The sequence below is a fragment of the Centrocercus urophasianus genome, unplaced genomic scaffold (assembly GCF_019232065.1).
Source record: "Centrocercus urophasianus isolate 14NV4802_14NV808 unplaced genomic scaffold, USGS_Curo_1.0 seq_37, whole genome shotgun sequence".
In the NCBI taxonomy this organism is placed as follows: domain Eukaryota; kingdom Metazoa; phylum Chordata; class Aves; order Galliformes; family Phasianidae; genus Centrocercus; species Centrocercus urophasianus.
In genome coordinates, this window is record NW_024884944.1 from 3,427,725 (window position 1) to 3,444,805 (window position 17,081).

A 17,081-nucleotide genomic window follows, 5' to 3' on the forward strand; every position below is an offset into this window, starting at 1 on the left:
GCAGTCTCATTAAATTTGATGTGTCACAGAGGGCTTGGACATGTGAAAGGGAGGCTGCAGGAACCAGGATTGAAGTTTGCCAGATTTACGAAGGAAAAATGATTCATTATGGCTTTGCAAAATGGACGCCCTTCAGGCTTCCCGCTCCATTGATCGCGCGCGGCCGAGGCAGTGTTGGCTGAGGGGGCCATGGCAGCCAGCAGATTTAACCCTTATTAATAGCTGGTTAAATTAAGGATTCGGTTTGATCTCCGAAGATGTACGCTTGTACTTCTGCGCTCTGAGTAGAGAAAGGAAAGGTTATTAAAGATTTAAGGGCTGAGAAGCCAGGGCTTGTTTGGTGGTGCTGCGAGGAGCAGGGCGGCAGCCCCAGGCTTTGCTCAGGCCCTACAAAGACCCCATAAGCAACCCCATGTGCAGCCAGAGCAGCCCCAGCATGGATCAGACCAGGGTGCTCCTTCCCTGAGAACCTGGGGAGGGAGAGGAGGATGGGGAGAAATGAGCTGGAGTCATCCTTTTGATGTACCATGAGCTGGGGTCATGATCTGATGTACGATGACTTGAGGTCGTCCTTTTGGCATACCATGAGTTGGGGTCATCCTTTCAATGTACCATGACTTGGGGTTATCATTTTGGTATACCCCAAATGTTGTCCTTTGAGACTCCAACATGCCTGTTGCACCACATTTGGTTTATGGCTGCTGCTTTGCCATAGTAGAGATGATGGCTGTGCTGCGTGCTGTGTTCTGGAGCAAAAGGCCCTGTTGAAGTGTGTGTTTGCTGGAGATTGAACCTCAGTTGGTCCTTGTCAGCTGTCCTAAGGGCTCTGGCATGTGTGGGGGCTCTTCTGGGGCAGATCCAAGGCATCCTCTTGGCACTGGGGTTTTCGCATCACCTGCACTGATGAAAAAGAATTTCCCTTAGTGGTGGGAAATACAGTAAGAACAGGCTAAGCTTGCACCAAGATGTCCACATTTCAGTTCAAGACACCAGGGGGGAAAAGTATGGCATTCAGCTGCTCCTTGGGATCCATGGTCTCCATCCCTCTGGGCAGCAAGGAAAGGCAGGAGGAACCCAACGTGGGGGATTTCCTGGTGCTGCAAAGATATTCCCTGATTTGTGGCAACGGAGTTGGGGGTCCTGAAGGAAAAACGTTTGTGCTTTCAAAAAGGCTGTAAATCACGCCTCGCCATTTACATTTTGAGTGAAATAGGATGTCATGCCATTTTACCTCATGTTTATTTCCAAATGCTGTATGCTTTACTGTCCACTTTCTCTAGCGCCCGTGCTGCCTAAATCGTATTGTATATAGGCAGAGGTGCAGGGATATAAATCTCACTTGGTGCCAGTGTACACCAATTATTCTCAGGAAATGCAGCCTGCCAGCTATGATCCGTGGTACCTGCGAAGCATGCCATGGGATATTCCATCTTATGAACCTTATGCCTTCCCCAGCACAGATTTAGGAGCAAACACTCTGAGCTCAGCACTGTGACATGGGTATAAAATGGATGTCACTGAGATCTTTTAATTTGAGAGAGCAAATTTCAGCTGCAGACGCATACAGATGCTGTGTGATAAATACAGTCTCTCAACTGCATATTTAAACAAAGCATTAAAGCATTCACACTTCCTGTTGGAGAAGTATTTTATTTCTTTTCCTTTATTTATACAGCGTGGCAGAAAGAGCAGAAATAAATTTCATCGGCTTCTTGCTGCCTCATCACCAGCAGAGACACACAGGAACAAGATGAAACATTGCTCAAATAAAATGTAAATTGAACTTGCGTGCCTCGTCCAGTAAAACACAGTGAGAGTTTGGCAATGAGCTCTGCAGGGCAACGCAGAGAGTGAGATGGGGCCACAGGAGGGATGGAGCTGGTGCTGCTCCAGGGCTAGATGAACCCGAGTGCTGGGGTATGGCAGCTCAGGCTGTGAGCTTGTGGCCATCCCTTGGGTCCTCACATGTCTCTGTTCCCTCAAGTCTTGGTGCTAATGGGGTTTGGTTTTGGTTGGACTTGTGCCTCATTTCAGCTTCACCAAGGAGGTGAGGGCTCCCGCTGATGCTTTTGCGGTGGCAGTGCTTTTTTTGTGGAGTGAGCTCTGCTGTAGGTTCTCTGCTTGTTTTAAGGCTTTTCTTTCCCTGAACCAGAGGGTTTGCCTCCATTCTGACCTCCCTGCGGTTCCAAAAGTCACAGGGATGTAATTCCTGGTGGGTTGGGATGGTCCAGCAGGTGCTGAATGAGGCAGGGATGGAGCTGTGGTGCGCACTGAGCACCCGAGCCAAGCCCAGCAGCACCACCGATGCAGACAGGACCTGTGCAGAGTTTGTGCTTTCTGGACAGAGGAACTCTGTGTTCTTTGGAAAAATATTTCTCCACCAGTACCGTAATGAGAGGTTTAGATTGCCTTGCCTTGAAAATAAACAGACCGTCTTCCTCTGCCGCTAAGCAGCGTCACTCCTCTGACCTCAGCACAGCGGATTTGCATCTCCAGAGGGCAGGGAGCTGCCCCCATCCTCAGCACACCCCAAGCAGGATGGGATGAGATCCCTGCTGTGCTGCACCCGTGCTGGGGTCATCCCCACTGCCACAGCCCCATTACAACAGGGAGATCAGTGTCACCGGGAATTGGCTCGCTATTGCTATTCCACCTTACTTTGTGTATGCTGGGAACTCAGCTAGGAGATGGTGCTAGATCTTCCCCAAGCTGCCCTCCTGGTTAATTAAAAGATATTCTTCCCTATGGCTTCTAGCACAAATCCCATTTACCAGACTTTCTCATGGGCAAAGAAAGGCTGAAATTGTAGCTATAAGGCTAAATAGATCCACATTGTGCTGTGAGAAGGGGAAGAGAGAAAAAAAAAAAAAAATAAAAAGCACATCACAATTCAGTTAGCTGCTTAAAAAGCTGCCTTGCTTATTGCCATTGTTATAAAACCCAATAAATCATGAGATTACTTTCTCAGGGTCCTAGAAGCTGTCCTACGGGTGGAGAGCTGTAGGCAGCAGATGGAATGGGGAAGTTGGCTCAGAACTGGGGGCACAGCCACAGCCCCCCAAGGGCACAGGATAAGGATCCTTTAGCCTCAGTATTTCTCAGCCTTTAGGTGTTGACACTGGTATGGATGAGGTGCCTGTCCCTGTGCTGTGCTGGACCCATATCCCTGAGTATCAAGCCCCGTGGTGGAGGTGATGCTGTGTGCCCACCATTGAGCTGCACATGTCCGTGTTAATGGTGGGTGTCACTCTGTCCACGTTTTACCTGTATTGGAGGTGATCTTTTGTCAAACAGCTGGTGCTGTACACACAAGCCCTGGGACAATGCACGAGGAGCCTGTTATAAAATCGCCTTATCCATGGAAACCAGCAGTTTGCTCCAGTATTCCTAAGAATCCAATTGATTCAATCTCTGCTGCATTCTGCAGGCAATGCGTTTGACCTAACATCCGCATTTTGTCTCCAGACAATAGCTGCATTAAACCACAGCCCAGCCTCCTCTGAGCAGAAAAAACACAGCGCTCAGAGCAGGTTTCTTCTGGGGACAGGATGGGGGCAATCGATGCAAGGGACAGCAAAAAGAGGCGAGAAGTGCAGGAGCTCACCCTGGCTCCGCCATTGACCCGTTGGATGGCTTCCAATCTCTTTGCTCTCATTTATTTATAGATGCATGTGTATATGTATAAAGGCTTTGAGGATGGGACGGGCTGCTGAGCACAATGGGGTCCTGCCCTGGGGCTGGAGCCCCTCTGCAGGAGAAGGGCACCCAGTGTGGAGCTCATGCTGCTCTGCTTCTATCAGCAGCCCTCCAGCAGCTGACACCAGCCCAGCACCTGGCCCTAAATTTAGCTAGAGCCCTGACACAGTCTGAAGGCAAACTGGGGCATCCTGTTCTGGGCGAGCAGGGAGGAGAGGCTCGGAGAGATAACATATTCCAGGTCTTCCTCATTACAATTCTCCTCATGCAGGATTATCTTTGATTTTTCCATAGCTCCTCCACACTGGCAGCCAGAGGCTTTGTTTAAAACACATCCATCATTATCACTGTAATGTGTTATTGTTATTATTATTATAACTTATTCATTTGTTTAGCATTTCCCCACAACAATCCCTGAATTGGTGTTCTACGCTTTGCAGTCTGAAAGCAATCTGCAAGGAGAAATCTGGGGTGGGGCTGTGGGGAAAGAGGTGAAAAATACCAAAGTAAATCAGTGAGATGCATTTGGGGAGCACAGAGAAAACCCCGGGCCTAAGGAGGAAGCTAAATAATGGTGAGGAGCTGTGGGTAGGTGAGAAAGAAGCTGCTGTGTGGTGTCAAGTCAGATGAAAGAGCACTGAGAAGGGACTTTGCCTCATCTGTGCAGCAGGGGATGCTCTCCAGGTAGCTCTGTGCCTCGCCTGGAAGCTGGGAACCCAGATCCTGCTTCAGTATTGGGACACCTGAGGGATGAGGTGTAGATTTAGGGAGGTGTCTTTAGTAAGGAGCAAGGCTATTGCCTGCTGGAATGCAAGGGCAGGTTTTCAGCTCCCCAGGTCTTTGTATTCCTCTGTTTCTTTTGTTTTCTTCCATTTTTCTTAAGGAAAAAAAAAATCTAATTAAAAAAAAAAAAAAAGACAGAGAGACATTAACAGAAAGATGTGGACTGCATGAGGTCAATGCAAACAGATGTTAATGTAAAGCAGGGAGACAAAACCCAAACGAACCCTCATTATGCCCTGGCTCACATCTGCATCACTCCAATCAAAGACAGCAAGAGACCTCGAAAGAGATCACAGTGACATCTTGATTTCAGATCTATCCAGACAGACTAGAGAACCCTGAAGCCTTCAATAATTCATTGTTTTCTCCTCTTAATTTCCTCTCCTGCTACGAACATGCACGGTGCCACGTATTTCATGCTCAAGGTTTTGCTGAAGGTGATTCTGTTTGTGCTGCTTTTCGGTGCAGCCTCTTCCCCTTTTAATTTTAATGCAGCGTTTTTGAGGACGTCTCCTGCAAACCTTGATGTCTGCTTTGAGGAGCATCAGGAAGGCATGGGAAGATCGGGCTGAGGCAGATTATGATATCATTCTGGTTAAGTGCAAATGCATTTTATAAAATGCTTTGGCTCCTTACCAGGGGGAAGTGACAGATCATCTTTGGCAATTTTATTAATGTATTGTTTCTGTACTGCGCTATAGGTTGCCATTATTTGCTAGGCACGGATGAGAACCAGAATTACTTTTCTAAGCCTCTCCTGTCCTCTCCCAAACAATCTTGCGTGGATTTGAGGTATATCCCAGATCTGAATGATTCTCTTATGCACATGTATTCCAAATCCCCATCTGAATACCTGCCTGCTGGTTATGCTGTGTTATCTGTTGCCTAATTCAACATCAGCCCAAGCCCTCTGCGAGATCACAGCACAGCTGCCACTCCTGTTGTCAAGATTCCCACTGCCTTGCTGTCCTTTGAGGGCTGCCATGGTCACAGCTAGGAGATATGGTAGAAGGAGTGTCCGTGGGGTGTGGGGTCTGTCTGTCCCACTGTGCAGAGTGAACCCAAGTGGCCACGTGGTGACTTTGCCAAAGAAATAGAGATGGGGCTAATTACAGTATCAGGGCTATGCGGAGAGATAGCCCAGTGCAAAATATTCAATTCGTTTAATATTCCTGATGAATAGGCAAATTACTCTAATCACATTAGTTATTCTATTCATTTATTAGCTAAGAGTGATTAGCAGTGAATGGCTGTAAGAGGATCTTCCAGGTGCAAAAATTAGGCATCTATAGTTTCGTGATGTTTATTTTCAGCTGAAGATAATTGTCTCTTTAGTTCCTCGCAGGCGTGCGTACACACTGACACATGCAGATACGCTCTCTTTTGTCCAAACGTGGGGGGAAAAAAAAGGTAGAAGCAGCCAGGACTGGCACACAGGTGTGGAGAGATAAGGAGAATTCTCTGTGGAATGTAACAGGATTTATTGAAAAACAGTTGGGAAGAGATTTCTCAAAGATTATGCCAAGTGAATGCAAAGGGATTTGGAGCTCTGGTTCCCACAGAGCGTGCTGATAATGCCATTTTAAGCACGGGGCTCTGCTATGTTCATGCTTGATTTGATGGCACTGGTGAGCTGCATCCATGCGATGGAAGCATTGCTGCGCTGTGCTGCTCACCAGAGGAGCTCTTGTGCTGTTCCTCATGGCCAGAATGTGTGTGGAATGGTGTTGGCTAATTAACCAGTGATACACAGGTCTGCAAGCTTTCCTTCATTAGCAACTGCATCAGCGCGTCTAGGCGGCCCTTGCTGTGTCCACCCAGCTCTTCCTATGGGGCACACAGATGCACCCAGTGGGACTGGATGCATGGGAAGCAGTGGGACTGGCCACGGGCAGCAGCATGGGCAGGGTGACATGGAAATCCTGCATACCTCAACTTCAGCTCCTGAGCTCCTGTCGCTGCCTTGGGACTCATCTTTCAGGTCCTACCTGATGGCTTGATGTGCCAAAAACTTGATCGCCAGTTTGTCTCCAGATGTGAAACTGCAGGATAGCGAGGAGGGCATTTTGCTTATTTCACCCAGGGGAAAATCAGTGGGCAGCAGTGTTTGGACAGTAAATTGACGGTGGCATTTACTTCTATATATTGTGCAGTGTTAACCATTTGCTTTAGTTTAATGTTCTCACGCGCCTTCAGGTTGTTATGCTAAAAAAAGGCTGAGCTGTCATTACATTTTTATAAAGTCAGTGCCATTTCTAACAGCTTTAAAAAAGTGAATTTGAAAGAATTGATCAAATATCTCATCTTTCTAAGAGAATCTGGTCCTCTGGATTTCCCTGAGCTGTCAGCTTTCATTGATATGATCTGATTGATGCTGTTTGCCACATTAAGAAACGTTGGGAGCTAATCTGTTTTAATCCCATTCTCTGTTTTTAATATAATACTCTTCAAGGGAACTGAAGGTTATTACTTATTTTAAATAGCTTAAATATTTGTGTCAAAACATTGTCCTGAACGGTTCAAATCCACTCTTTGCCACGAGGCTGGGGAAAAAAAAAGAAAAAAAAAAAGAAAACCCCCAAGCCACCAATGTTGAGACCATTTGGAATGATCTAATCCATGCTTCAAATCCCTTTGTTCTCCTGTTCCCTTGCAGTGCTGGAGAGTTTGAGCTGAATGCTATTTATTAGATTGTTGTAGTGTGCGCTGGCTGCTAAGGCTCATTTCAAAGATTCCCCTCTGAAGGCTGTGCTGGGAGGCTGCATTTTTCAAACTCGGCATTTGCTCCCGGTTTGGATGAGAGTTGCCCTATTGCGAGGCGTTTTCGATGGCGAGGACTGAGAATCCATCACCACGCTTGCAGTGAATGCTGTGTTATATCAAACTGGTACCTTTATCTCTGGGGGAGAAAGCCTTGGTGTTCCAGGTCTTTAAAATCAGTTGTATGGGTGTTTTTTATTTTTTTTTTAATTTTTATTTTGGGGGGGGGGGAGGGTGAAACAGAGAAAATCCTCGGGTAAAGAGGAGTTGTACGTTATCTTGGAAGAATCATTTATCTCTATCCCACTTGTTTAACTTGGTTTGCCAAGCTGGAAAATTTAGATTTATTGGTGCCCAAAATAGGAATGGAAGCATGTAATGGGCTCGTGCTGCACGGAGGTGAGGAGGAAAAGCAAGGAGAAGTCAAGGGATGGCTGTAGGGGTGGCTGCAAGGATATTGCAATGACCTTCTTTTCCATGCCTTCGTCAGGGGTTCGTTCACTGCATCCCCTTTGGCAAACCCTCCCCTCCAAAATCCCTCTGCAACGGAAGCTTTGCCCACGGGCAGATCTCCGTTTGTGAAGGTGCCACGCTCAAGATGGCCCCCGCCGCATACGCACGTTTGCTTGTGCTTGTGTTTCACTAGTGATGCTGTTGTTTACACTACATGCTAAAACAGGGCTTGCACTGGCTTCGCAGGAGCAGATGTGAAGCATAATCTTGGACGCTTTCCCAGTCCTCGCTCGGAGCGTCCAAGTGCTCAGTATTTGCTGCACGAACCAAGTCTAGTCTGACACAATGCCAGCTGCACTAAATGTGCTCTCGGAGTGAATGCTCAGTGTCTGGGTGGCTGATAACTTGCACACAAAACCAGCTTTTGCAGCCGGTCCCATTTCTAGCTCATTGGTTTCCCATCCTGCTGAACCGCCAGTGTGGCCGTGCTGCTTTTGTAGCTTTTTGGGTGTTGGTGCTGCTTGGAGCATCTCTGAGCATGAGCATGTTGTGCAGGGTGGTGACAAAGGCGTCCCTTGTGCCCCCATTTTACTGGTGCCTGTGGTGGCCAAGCACAGCCCCTGTCTTGACCATTCCATTGAAATGGGAAGGGTCACTGCCAGCAATCCAAAGGAACGTTCTCCTTCCTGCCTATCACCTGCTTCTGGTTATGTCTTCAGATTCAGAGCTAACAGATAGGCGTACGTTTATGTTTTATGTAGATAAAGCAAAGTGGTGAACATTGAGTGCCTTCCTGCCAAGTTTTCCACTCGCTGGAGTACATAGTCCACTTAAGAGCTGCAATCTGGTCGCTTCATTTGCTTTCAAATTCGTTTCCCATTTGTTCCTTCAAGACATTTGGGTAAGTGGCAGCATCTGCCTTATGTTTGTGTTATTCACACTGAATTTCCAAATGGACGTTTCAAATAGGTGCAAGATGCTACTCTGGCTTGAAAACCAGACTTCTGCAGGCTGTGCTTGACTTATTAGATGGTAAATAGGCTCTGTTTGAATGGAAGACCTCCAGAGCAACGCCGGAGCCTGTGCAAGGAGCCTTCAGCTGCTCCAGCTCCTCCCGTTGCAGGTTCCCACCCGCGACAGTGGCAATGAAGGACCTTTGAGGTGGAGGACCAGCGAGGGGGCTGGCAACGCTCAAACCATCGCAGACCCCGACGTCAGGTCCCCGAGGTGCGGTTTGTCGCATTCCGCTGCCCGAGGGGCCCTCTAGTGGTTCCCAGTGTCCCCTGCCGCCGACCCCTCAGTGGTAGGGCTGCCGTGCTGTGTTAGGCTGGAAAAAGGGTTTGGAGGATGGAGACATGGCCCTTTCTACCTGGCTTTCTCCCTCCAGCATGATTCTTCACGTCCCAGCAAAACGCTGTAAGCAATGCCATGCAGCACCTGCTCTGCTCTGAGCAACCTGTGCTCTTTCACTTTAATTATTTTTCTGCTTCCCTCGTTTTCTTTTTATTCACGTTCTGCATCAGGGCTTTCTCCAGCTTCACCTTTGCAAATGGGTTGCCCCTCGTGCATCCCCTTTATCCTTAGACAATCTGTTTCGGGAAGTGCTTGGAGGCATCAGGCGCTCTGCTGGGGAAATGGAAGCTTTCTGTTGTACCCTGGTGCTATTACTTCTTATCCCTTCCCTCTCCAGTGGTGATGGAGGGAAGGGAGGAATACAGATAACTGTACATCTCCAGCTGTTTGTGGTGGCAGTTACAGCTATCCAAAATAACTGGCAGAAAGATCTGTAGGTTTAATGTGTTGGGTTAAATTAATACTTCAAATGCTGGTACTTTAACAGTCTGTGCTCGTGACTTTGCATGTACAGGATCTTCTACAATGGGCTAAATTGGCCCTGCTGGACACAAGAAGGCATAAAAAGGTTTCTGATGTCATTTTCAATTGAGGTTCATTTGTACCACTAATAGGAAAGACAGGGAGGAATATCATGTGCACCCATAGTGCACCCTACTTTCTTCTCAATGTAAGTGTGATGCCCTCATCCCTAAAAGATTTTAAATAGAGAGGTTTTCATCTGCTGAGCTGCGCTGCTTTGCGCACAGACGTGGCAGAAGCTCATTTCTACCAGGAAAATGAGGGGAGAAGGGAACTGTCTGTCATTACTGGGTGGGCATTTCCCTTCCCAGAGGTGCAGGGCTGCCAGGCTGTCCCCCCCAAAAAACGTGCAGAGCTCTTTCAGTGCCACCTCTGCAGTCTGGGATGGGACATGGTAAAAGTGCTGAATCTGAGGTCAGGATTGCAGTGGGATGTGATATAATTGCAGGATTTGAGGTCAGAATTGGGATGGGAATTGGTAGAACTGTAGAATTTGGGGTCAGAATCGGGATGAGAATTGGTAGAAATGCTGAATTTGGGGTCAGGATCAGCCAAGGTTTAAGGGCTTGTGAACATCTTATGGTTTCATGGTGGCGTTGGCCGGTATCTGGACAGAGCCAATCAAAATATCTAGGAAGGGAGAGCAGCAGAGGGGTGCAGACAGAAACTGCTTTGCCTGCAGCCACGCAGGCAGCTCTGGAAGCAGAACCATGGAAGTGGCTTTTGCCAAGAGCCCTCGCTCCCCCAGCAGCCAGACTGTGGGGAGAAAGACATTGGGAACGAAGGGCTGACAGAGACTGACAGAAGCTTAGCACCCTGCTGGATTCAGCCTTTCAGAATCTGCAATGAAAGATAGAATTCTCCGCACGGCGATGGCAGCAAAGCCCCTGGTGCAGCCCTTTGTCTGGAAGATGCCAGGGAAGGCTGTGCCAAGGTGCTTTTCTCTGACCATCTGCCTGATGAGCCCACATGCCAGGGTTGATGCAATCCAGAGCCTGATAGCGCACAGGCCTGCTGGTTTATGAGAATCCATTTCGCAATTAAAACAAATATTTAGGATTTCTTCTAAATGGAGCGGCCAAGTCCTCCGAAGGAAAGTCTGGCAGATCTGAGCAGGCTAAAGAGGCTTCCCTTGCTCTCATGACAGATGCAAATGGCACTAAGATTCGAGGAGAACAAAGGTCATATACGTCATTAAAAAGTCACACTGGACCTACATTAAAATACGAAGGAACTCTAAAAGCACAGACAAAGAATACTGCCTGCGTTCCTCGGTGGAGGCACGTCCTCACCCTTCTGCTCAGCTTAGATCTCAGTGCGATAAGCAAGCATCAAAGATGAGGTTATCCAGTTACAGGGATGCTGGCTTTGACTCCACATGTCCTTTATGGCGTGCCCTGCTCTGCACCTGGGGAAGAAGCCATCCTGCCTTGGGCTGTGTCATGCTCCTGCTTCCTCCTGAGCTTCCTATAGCTGTGTCTCTTGCAGGCTTGATGTTTCCTGAGCTTCCTTCTAGGGCTACCACCATGTTAAACAAATGCATATGCTTCCTACAGCTTCTTGGCAGTGCTTTGAATATCTCCTATGTGGTAATGATGAGGTCTGGCGTGCCACTGTGCAATCCAATGGTCTCACACCCCAACAGAGCTCAGCTGCAGGTCATATGTTCCCCTCTGAACCATATTTTCTGATGAAAACCTTTTTGGCTGCAGCCTCGCAACCAGCTTGAGTTAAGTCAACAAGACAGAGGAAATGACTTGGCCGAGATGAAATAGCAAGTTGGTAGTGAAGCTTGGACTGGAACAGGGTCTTGACTGGTGGGTGGTTCTTTATTGCTGCAGCTGATGAGCGTGGAGCCGATGCCAATCCGTCCCATTAGTGCCACACACACACCTTCGTCTGCTCGTTTGAGCAGAAAGAAGGAAGAAACCAAACTCCTCTCTGAATACTGCAGTCTTGCACATCACAGAGATGAGATGTAAGCTCCTGCATGGAAACACTTCCGGTGTGCTGGGATTTCCCAGCCAGGCATCCATCCTGCACCTGAGACGTGTCAGCAGCTGTAAGCCATGTCTTTTGTTTCACCCTGACACAGAGAGGGAGCACTGGCTTCCAGCACTGAGTGCTCCTGATGCCATGCACCCATCTTAATGTGGGCTGGGTTGGACTGCAGTTACCTGCTGTACCTACTGCATACAGCATCAGCAATTGCATCCCTGTGCTACTGTCCCCATTTAAGCTGTGTTGTAAAAGGGAGTGTGGGACCTCCTCTTTTTCTGCTGGCAGGGTTCTGGCTATCAATCTGTGTGGACGGTCTCTAAACACACATCCCTTTGTTTAGGAAGACCCTGTATTATGTTGACCAAGCAGCATGTGGCACTGAAAAAGGAAACAGAAAAAGCTTTTGAACACAAACTGGACTAGTGTTATAGGAATGCGGGGTTTTGCTGACAGCCCTGTTCTCTTTCAGGAAGAAAGATGATTAAATCTTTGAGAATTGAAATAAAAAATGAGATCCACATCCCCACTTCCAAAGCAATGTAGGCAGGGAGTCCAGGTGAATTATTCCACTTGTAGGGCAGCTGCCAAAGTGGGCACTACGCGCATGTTGCAAGCATGGATGCAAGCGTGGAGGAGATCTGGAAGCTCTTTCAATTCTCTGCTTTCTTGCATTGTGTCACTTTGTGGTTCCCTAAGTCCCACTCCCTAAGCCTCAGTTTCTCCTCGGGGAATATTAACGGTTAATTGGTGCAGTGCTTTCAGGGCTCATCCATGAATTTTTAAAACGGAACAGAATTGCCAAAAAAATCTGTGGTTTTGTTCCAAATCAGTAATTTCCACCCCCTCAAGGACCACGTCCTCAAGCAAAACACATCTGTTGAAGTCAGCACAGCCCCATCAGTTTACAACACCTATGGCAGGAGTTTATCTCGGCTCTTCCACCCATCTTTGTTTCCCACTTGTTTCCTGATGGATATTCCGTGAAATACGCCTTGTGAACAGCCTACACATTCAGGGCTATTTCCTGAGATTCCCAAGCATAGATTTAATTCCTTATCTTGCTGCAGACTCCCCATAGGACTGTGCACAAAGCCATCATTTATGCTTTTGCTCAGGACTTGTGTGCACCATTTCCATATTTATGGCTTAACTGTTGCTGCTGAGCTGAGCCCATGGAGTGTTGGTGTAGGGGTGATAGCAGGGAGCTCTGATTGCACGTGAGCCCCAGCAAAAGCAGGATGTTGGCACATCTTAGTCTTAAAAGTCTTTTTAGAATAATGCCATACGGTAAAAGAGTGATGGTGAGTGAGAGCAAGTCGTAATCTTTCTGTGCCTCAGCTCTGTGCCTGTAACATGGGGACAGTTGGTTGTAGGCACTGCTGGGGAAGGCACCCAGCATCCTTCTGGTTGCTGTAGGGTGTCTGGCAGGGCTGAACCCCAGCTCGGTGCCAGTGTGGGGAAGGAGCCCAGAATTTGGGCAGCATCCAGGTCTCCGTCCCCGCTTTTCACCTTCCACTCCTGATTTGTTCATCTCTTGGGGGCCTTTCTGTTTCCAATTCCCTTGCTCCTCACCTGGGAATTTCAGGCTATTATTTAATTTCCTTCCAGATCTGAGCCCTTCCCCCTTCCCTTCCTCAACCCCCCAGCACTGCAGCCCCTCAGAGAAGGTGTCCTGCTTTTCTGCCCCTCTGTGCAAGTCGGTTTTCCTTGGCTCTCACAGCATCTCCTCTTGTGAAGGCATTATCCGGTGGGGAGCCTGATTATTTAGATTCCTCCAGTTTCCCCTTTTAATATACCTCCTCCGTGTCCCCGCAGCCTGACCCCTGCCCAAGGACCTGCCACGAGGCTCTTTCTCCCAGCCTCCAGCCCTCCCCCAGCTTCCCTTTCATCTGTGATTTCTGAGAGCTCTGTGCTTCGGGCAGCAATGTCGGCGTTGAGCTGGGGGCCTCCGTGTCCACGGTTGGATCCCTCCCCCATCACCTGCAGAAAGGCAGAAACCCCTTCCAGGGCCACTTTGGGAGGAGGTGGGGGACAGCAGGACTGGGTGAAGGGAAGGAAATCATTTCATCCCCTCCCTGATTTTTTATTTTTAATTTATTAAAGAATTTGCAGCAAAGCTTCTAATGGGCTGTAGGCACTCAGGGCCAGATCCAGAGCCATGTGGCCAGCAGACCTGGAGAAGTGAAGAGGGGGTCCCACCAAACCCCAGAACAGTGGAGGTAGCAATTGCTTGTCCTTGCTGGGTCCAGTACAAGCAATGCCAAGAAGAGACCTCTCTGAAACTCTACATGGGGACCCAGTGTATTCCCTTCCCACCTCAGCGTGAGGTTAGATGCCCCGTAATGCAGTTTGGCTCCTTACTGCATAGAAATATTACTTAGCACCTTCTCAAAATGATAGCAAGGTTGTCTCCTTCTCTGGAGATATTCAGGATCCATGTGGATGCTTTCCTGCTTGACCTACTGGAGGGAACCTGCTTTTAGCAGGGGGGGAGAAGGGGGGTTGGAGTCAACGATCTCCAGAGGTCTCCTTTCCTATGATTCATTCTGTAGTTCTATGAAGACATATGATTATGGTTGATGCAGACTTCCCAGCTGGTTGCATGGACTCAGTGCTTCCAAGCCTTTGCAATCACGGAGACTGAATTCACCATGGTGATGTTCACCTTTTGAGGTGCTCAGGGAGGTTTCTGTAATGCTGGGTGCAAATGTGGACTCCTTCCCTGTTCAAGGTGTGCAGATATAACCTGATGGAATTCATTGCCGTATCCCAGCTCCCACCAGGAGGGCTGACACCAGCTGCAATTGTCGAGATCCTCTGAGCAAATCCCCCTGTGATGTGAATGATGGAGAGCATATGCACAGCTTGGGATCTGAAGGAAATCACTTCCCATATGAAGAGCATCAGCGTGTTTTCCTAGCTTTCTGCCAGGGATTTATTCGTAAAATTCCTCGGGAAGGAGGAGACTCTTGGAGGCCTCCAAGCTCTAGACCCAAAATAATAAAATGCTGCGAGAATATATTTAGCAAAGATAATGCTGAACACAGGAAAGCAGAGAGGGAATGATGGAAGGATGTAAATACTGGGAGCTATTCGGAGAGCAGGCTGATGTCAGGACGGCGTTACCACTGCAGCCAAAACCTGCAGCTCCACTCCAGTGCTAAGGACTATATTGACAACTCCATCTTGTTTGAGTTTTCCTTAATCCAGCCTTCCAACACGCAGCAAAAAGCTGCTCTTGCTTGAAGCTACCTCCTTCAGAGTGAGCCAGCGCCGACCCCATAATTACCGTGACTTGTCGTCCCCGCTCCCATCTATCACACGCTGCAAAGTGACACCTCAGCCAGAGAAATTCAAAAAGAAGCAGTTTTCTGTCTGCTCCAATTTACCAACAAAGAGCAAGAAAGGCTTTGAAAACAGGACTTTAGCTGACTATATTTTTCGATGAAAACCTCTTTTATAAGATGTAACGGGACATTTCTCTTGGAAGAGCGCTCGGCCAAAACTGCAGCTGTCACCATTTCCCCTCTTTCTCTCCCCTCATCCCTTCCCCTCCAGGGACAGCAGTGCCACGGGATTTTGGCTTTACTGAGGGTTGAGTCCTGAAATATCACCCTTCTCCCAGCTTTCATCTCAGGCCAAGCATCCGAGCAGCCCAGCCAGCTCCCACCTACCCATGAGGACTCACAAAGGAAGAGTTATTGGTGTTGAGCAGCAAATCTTGGTTGATACTTTCAAGAGGAGGGGTTAGGAGCCATAAAAGAATAGATTCGGCTGTAGCTAGGATCGTTGGAGCTTAAACCTTATAAATGCTTCCCAGTCCTGTGTGCCCAGGTCTTCCTTTGACTGCCTACAGTTAGCATCACTCAGCCTAAGTGAGGGCTTGGACTGATAATGGATGTGTTGCAGCCATATAAGTGCCATGCCTCTGTTAAAACGCATCTATATTATCCCTGATATATTACATTTTTAAACATTTGGTTCCAGGAGTAAAACAGTGCTGTCATATGGTCTCAAGTAAGACACATGCTTCTTCAGGCCGAGGACTGTAGGCAGCCAACATTACAGGAAGCAGAGATGTGACATCTGGATCTAAACCTTCAGGTTTAAAAACTCCCCCCAAATTAACCTCCCCCTCGACAGCTACAATCCTGCTCCTCTCCTGCCTGTCTGAACATCACTATAAATATCATTTTCTGGCTGATTATCCAGGGCTCCTTTTATTCTTCTTCCTTCCACAGTGAGCTCTGCCTCGCAATGCTCACCCCAAGACAGCCCATCCTGCAGATAACTAGTGATAGGACGAGAGGTAATGGCCTTAAGTTTTGCCAGTGGAATATTTCTTCTCCAAAAGGGTGATGATGCAGTGGCATAGGCTGCCCAGGGAGGTGGTGGTGTCACTGTTTCTGGAGGTGTTCCAGAACAGTGGGGATGTGACACTTTGGGACATGGTCAGAGAGCATGATGGGATGGGTTGGGGTTAGACTTGGGGATCTGAGGTCTTTTCCAACCCAAATGCTTCTATGATTCTGCCATCTCTCATGCTGTGCAGATGTTGGCCCTCACCCTCTTGCTTTGCTGGAGGTGCCCATCCCATTTACCTGCCAGCTAAATGATGCCTGCCTCCAAATTCAGCTTTGCTTTAGCACGAGCAGAGCCCTCTGTGGTAGCAGGGGAGATGCTGCTCTTGATGCTGGGGATGCTCAGCACTTAGTCAGCCTACACTCGTCCCATCTGCTGCAGAACATGGGAGATGAAGTGGTTAGCAGAAGGGGGACCTCATAAAACATTTTCTCTGTGGTGTTCCTCTGCAATGTGCAAGGTGTGTGATTTGTGTTGTAAGTGGAGCTGGTGGCATTCTCTTCAGCCTGATGTTTATTTGGTATTTTGTGAAGGGGGTGAGAGACCACTGTGCTTCAGCAAAGAGAGGGGAAACCCTGGGCTGGTGGAAGAGGAGCAAGGGGAGATTTCTGCAAAGTTGGGGCCTGACCTGATGAGCAGCTCAGCAGTGATTGTTTTCTAACGCCCAGAGCACATAATAACTCTGAGTTAAAAATCCTTTATTTTCTTTGGCATAGCGAGAGATGAGACCTAACACGACAATCATACATAATACATGAAACAAGCAACAAGACAGAAAGCAAACAGAAAGGAGACGAAATGCAGGGGATGCACAGCGATGCAGGGCAGCAGCAGCTGTGCTCCTCCTGCCCCTTCCGTGCAAGTTTCCGAGTTCTGCTGTAGGAAATGAGGTTGAATCTGTTATGAGGGAGGGGGGAAAGATTTGCTCACCCCATCCCCAGGGGCAGGGTTGGTTTTGCAGCGTGGGTGCTGGAGTTGATCCACGCCATGTGGTTCGGTAGCTGGGATCAGCACAGCTCCGTGAGCTGCACAGGGCTCTGGTGGAGCATCCCCAGGGAGAAAAAGGGAAACCCATCCAGGTAAAAAAATACAGCAGGGAGGCATCAGGTCTGTGTAGACCAAAAATCGCTTTTTTGGAGCCTTGCATGGGA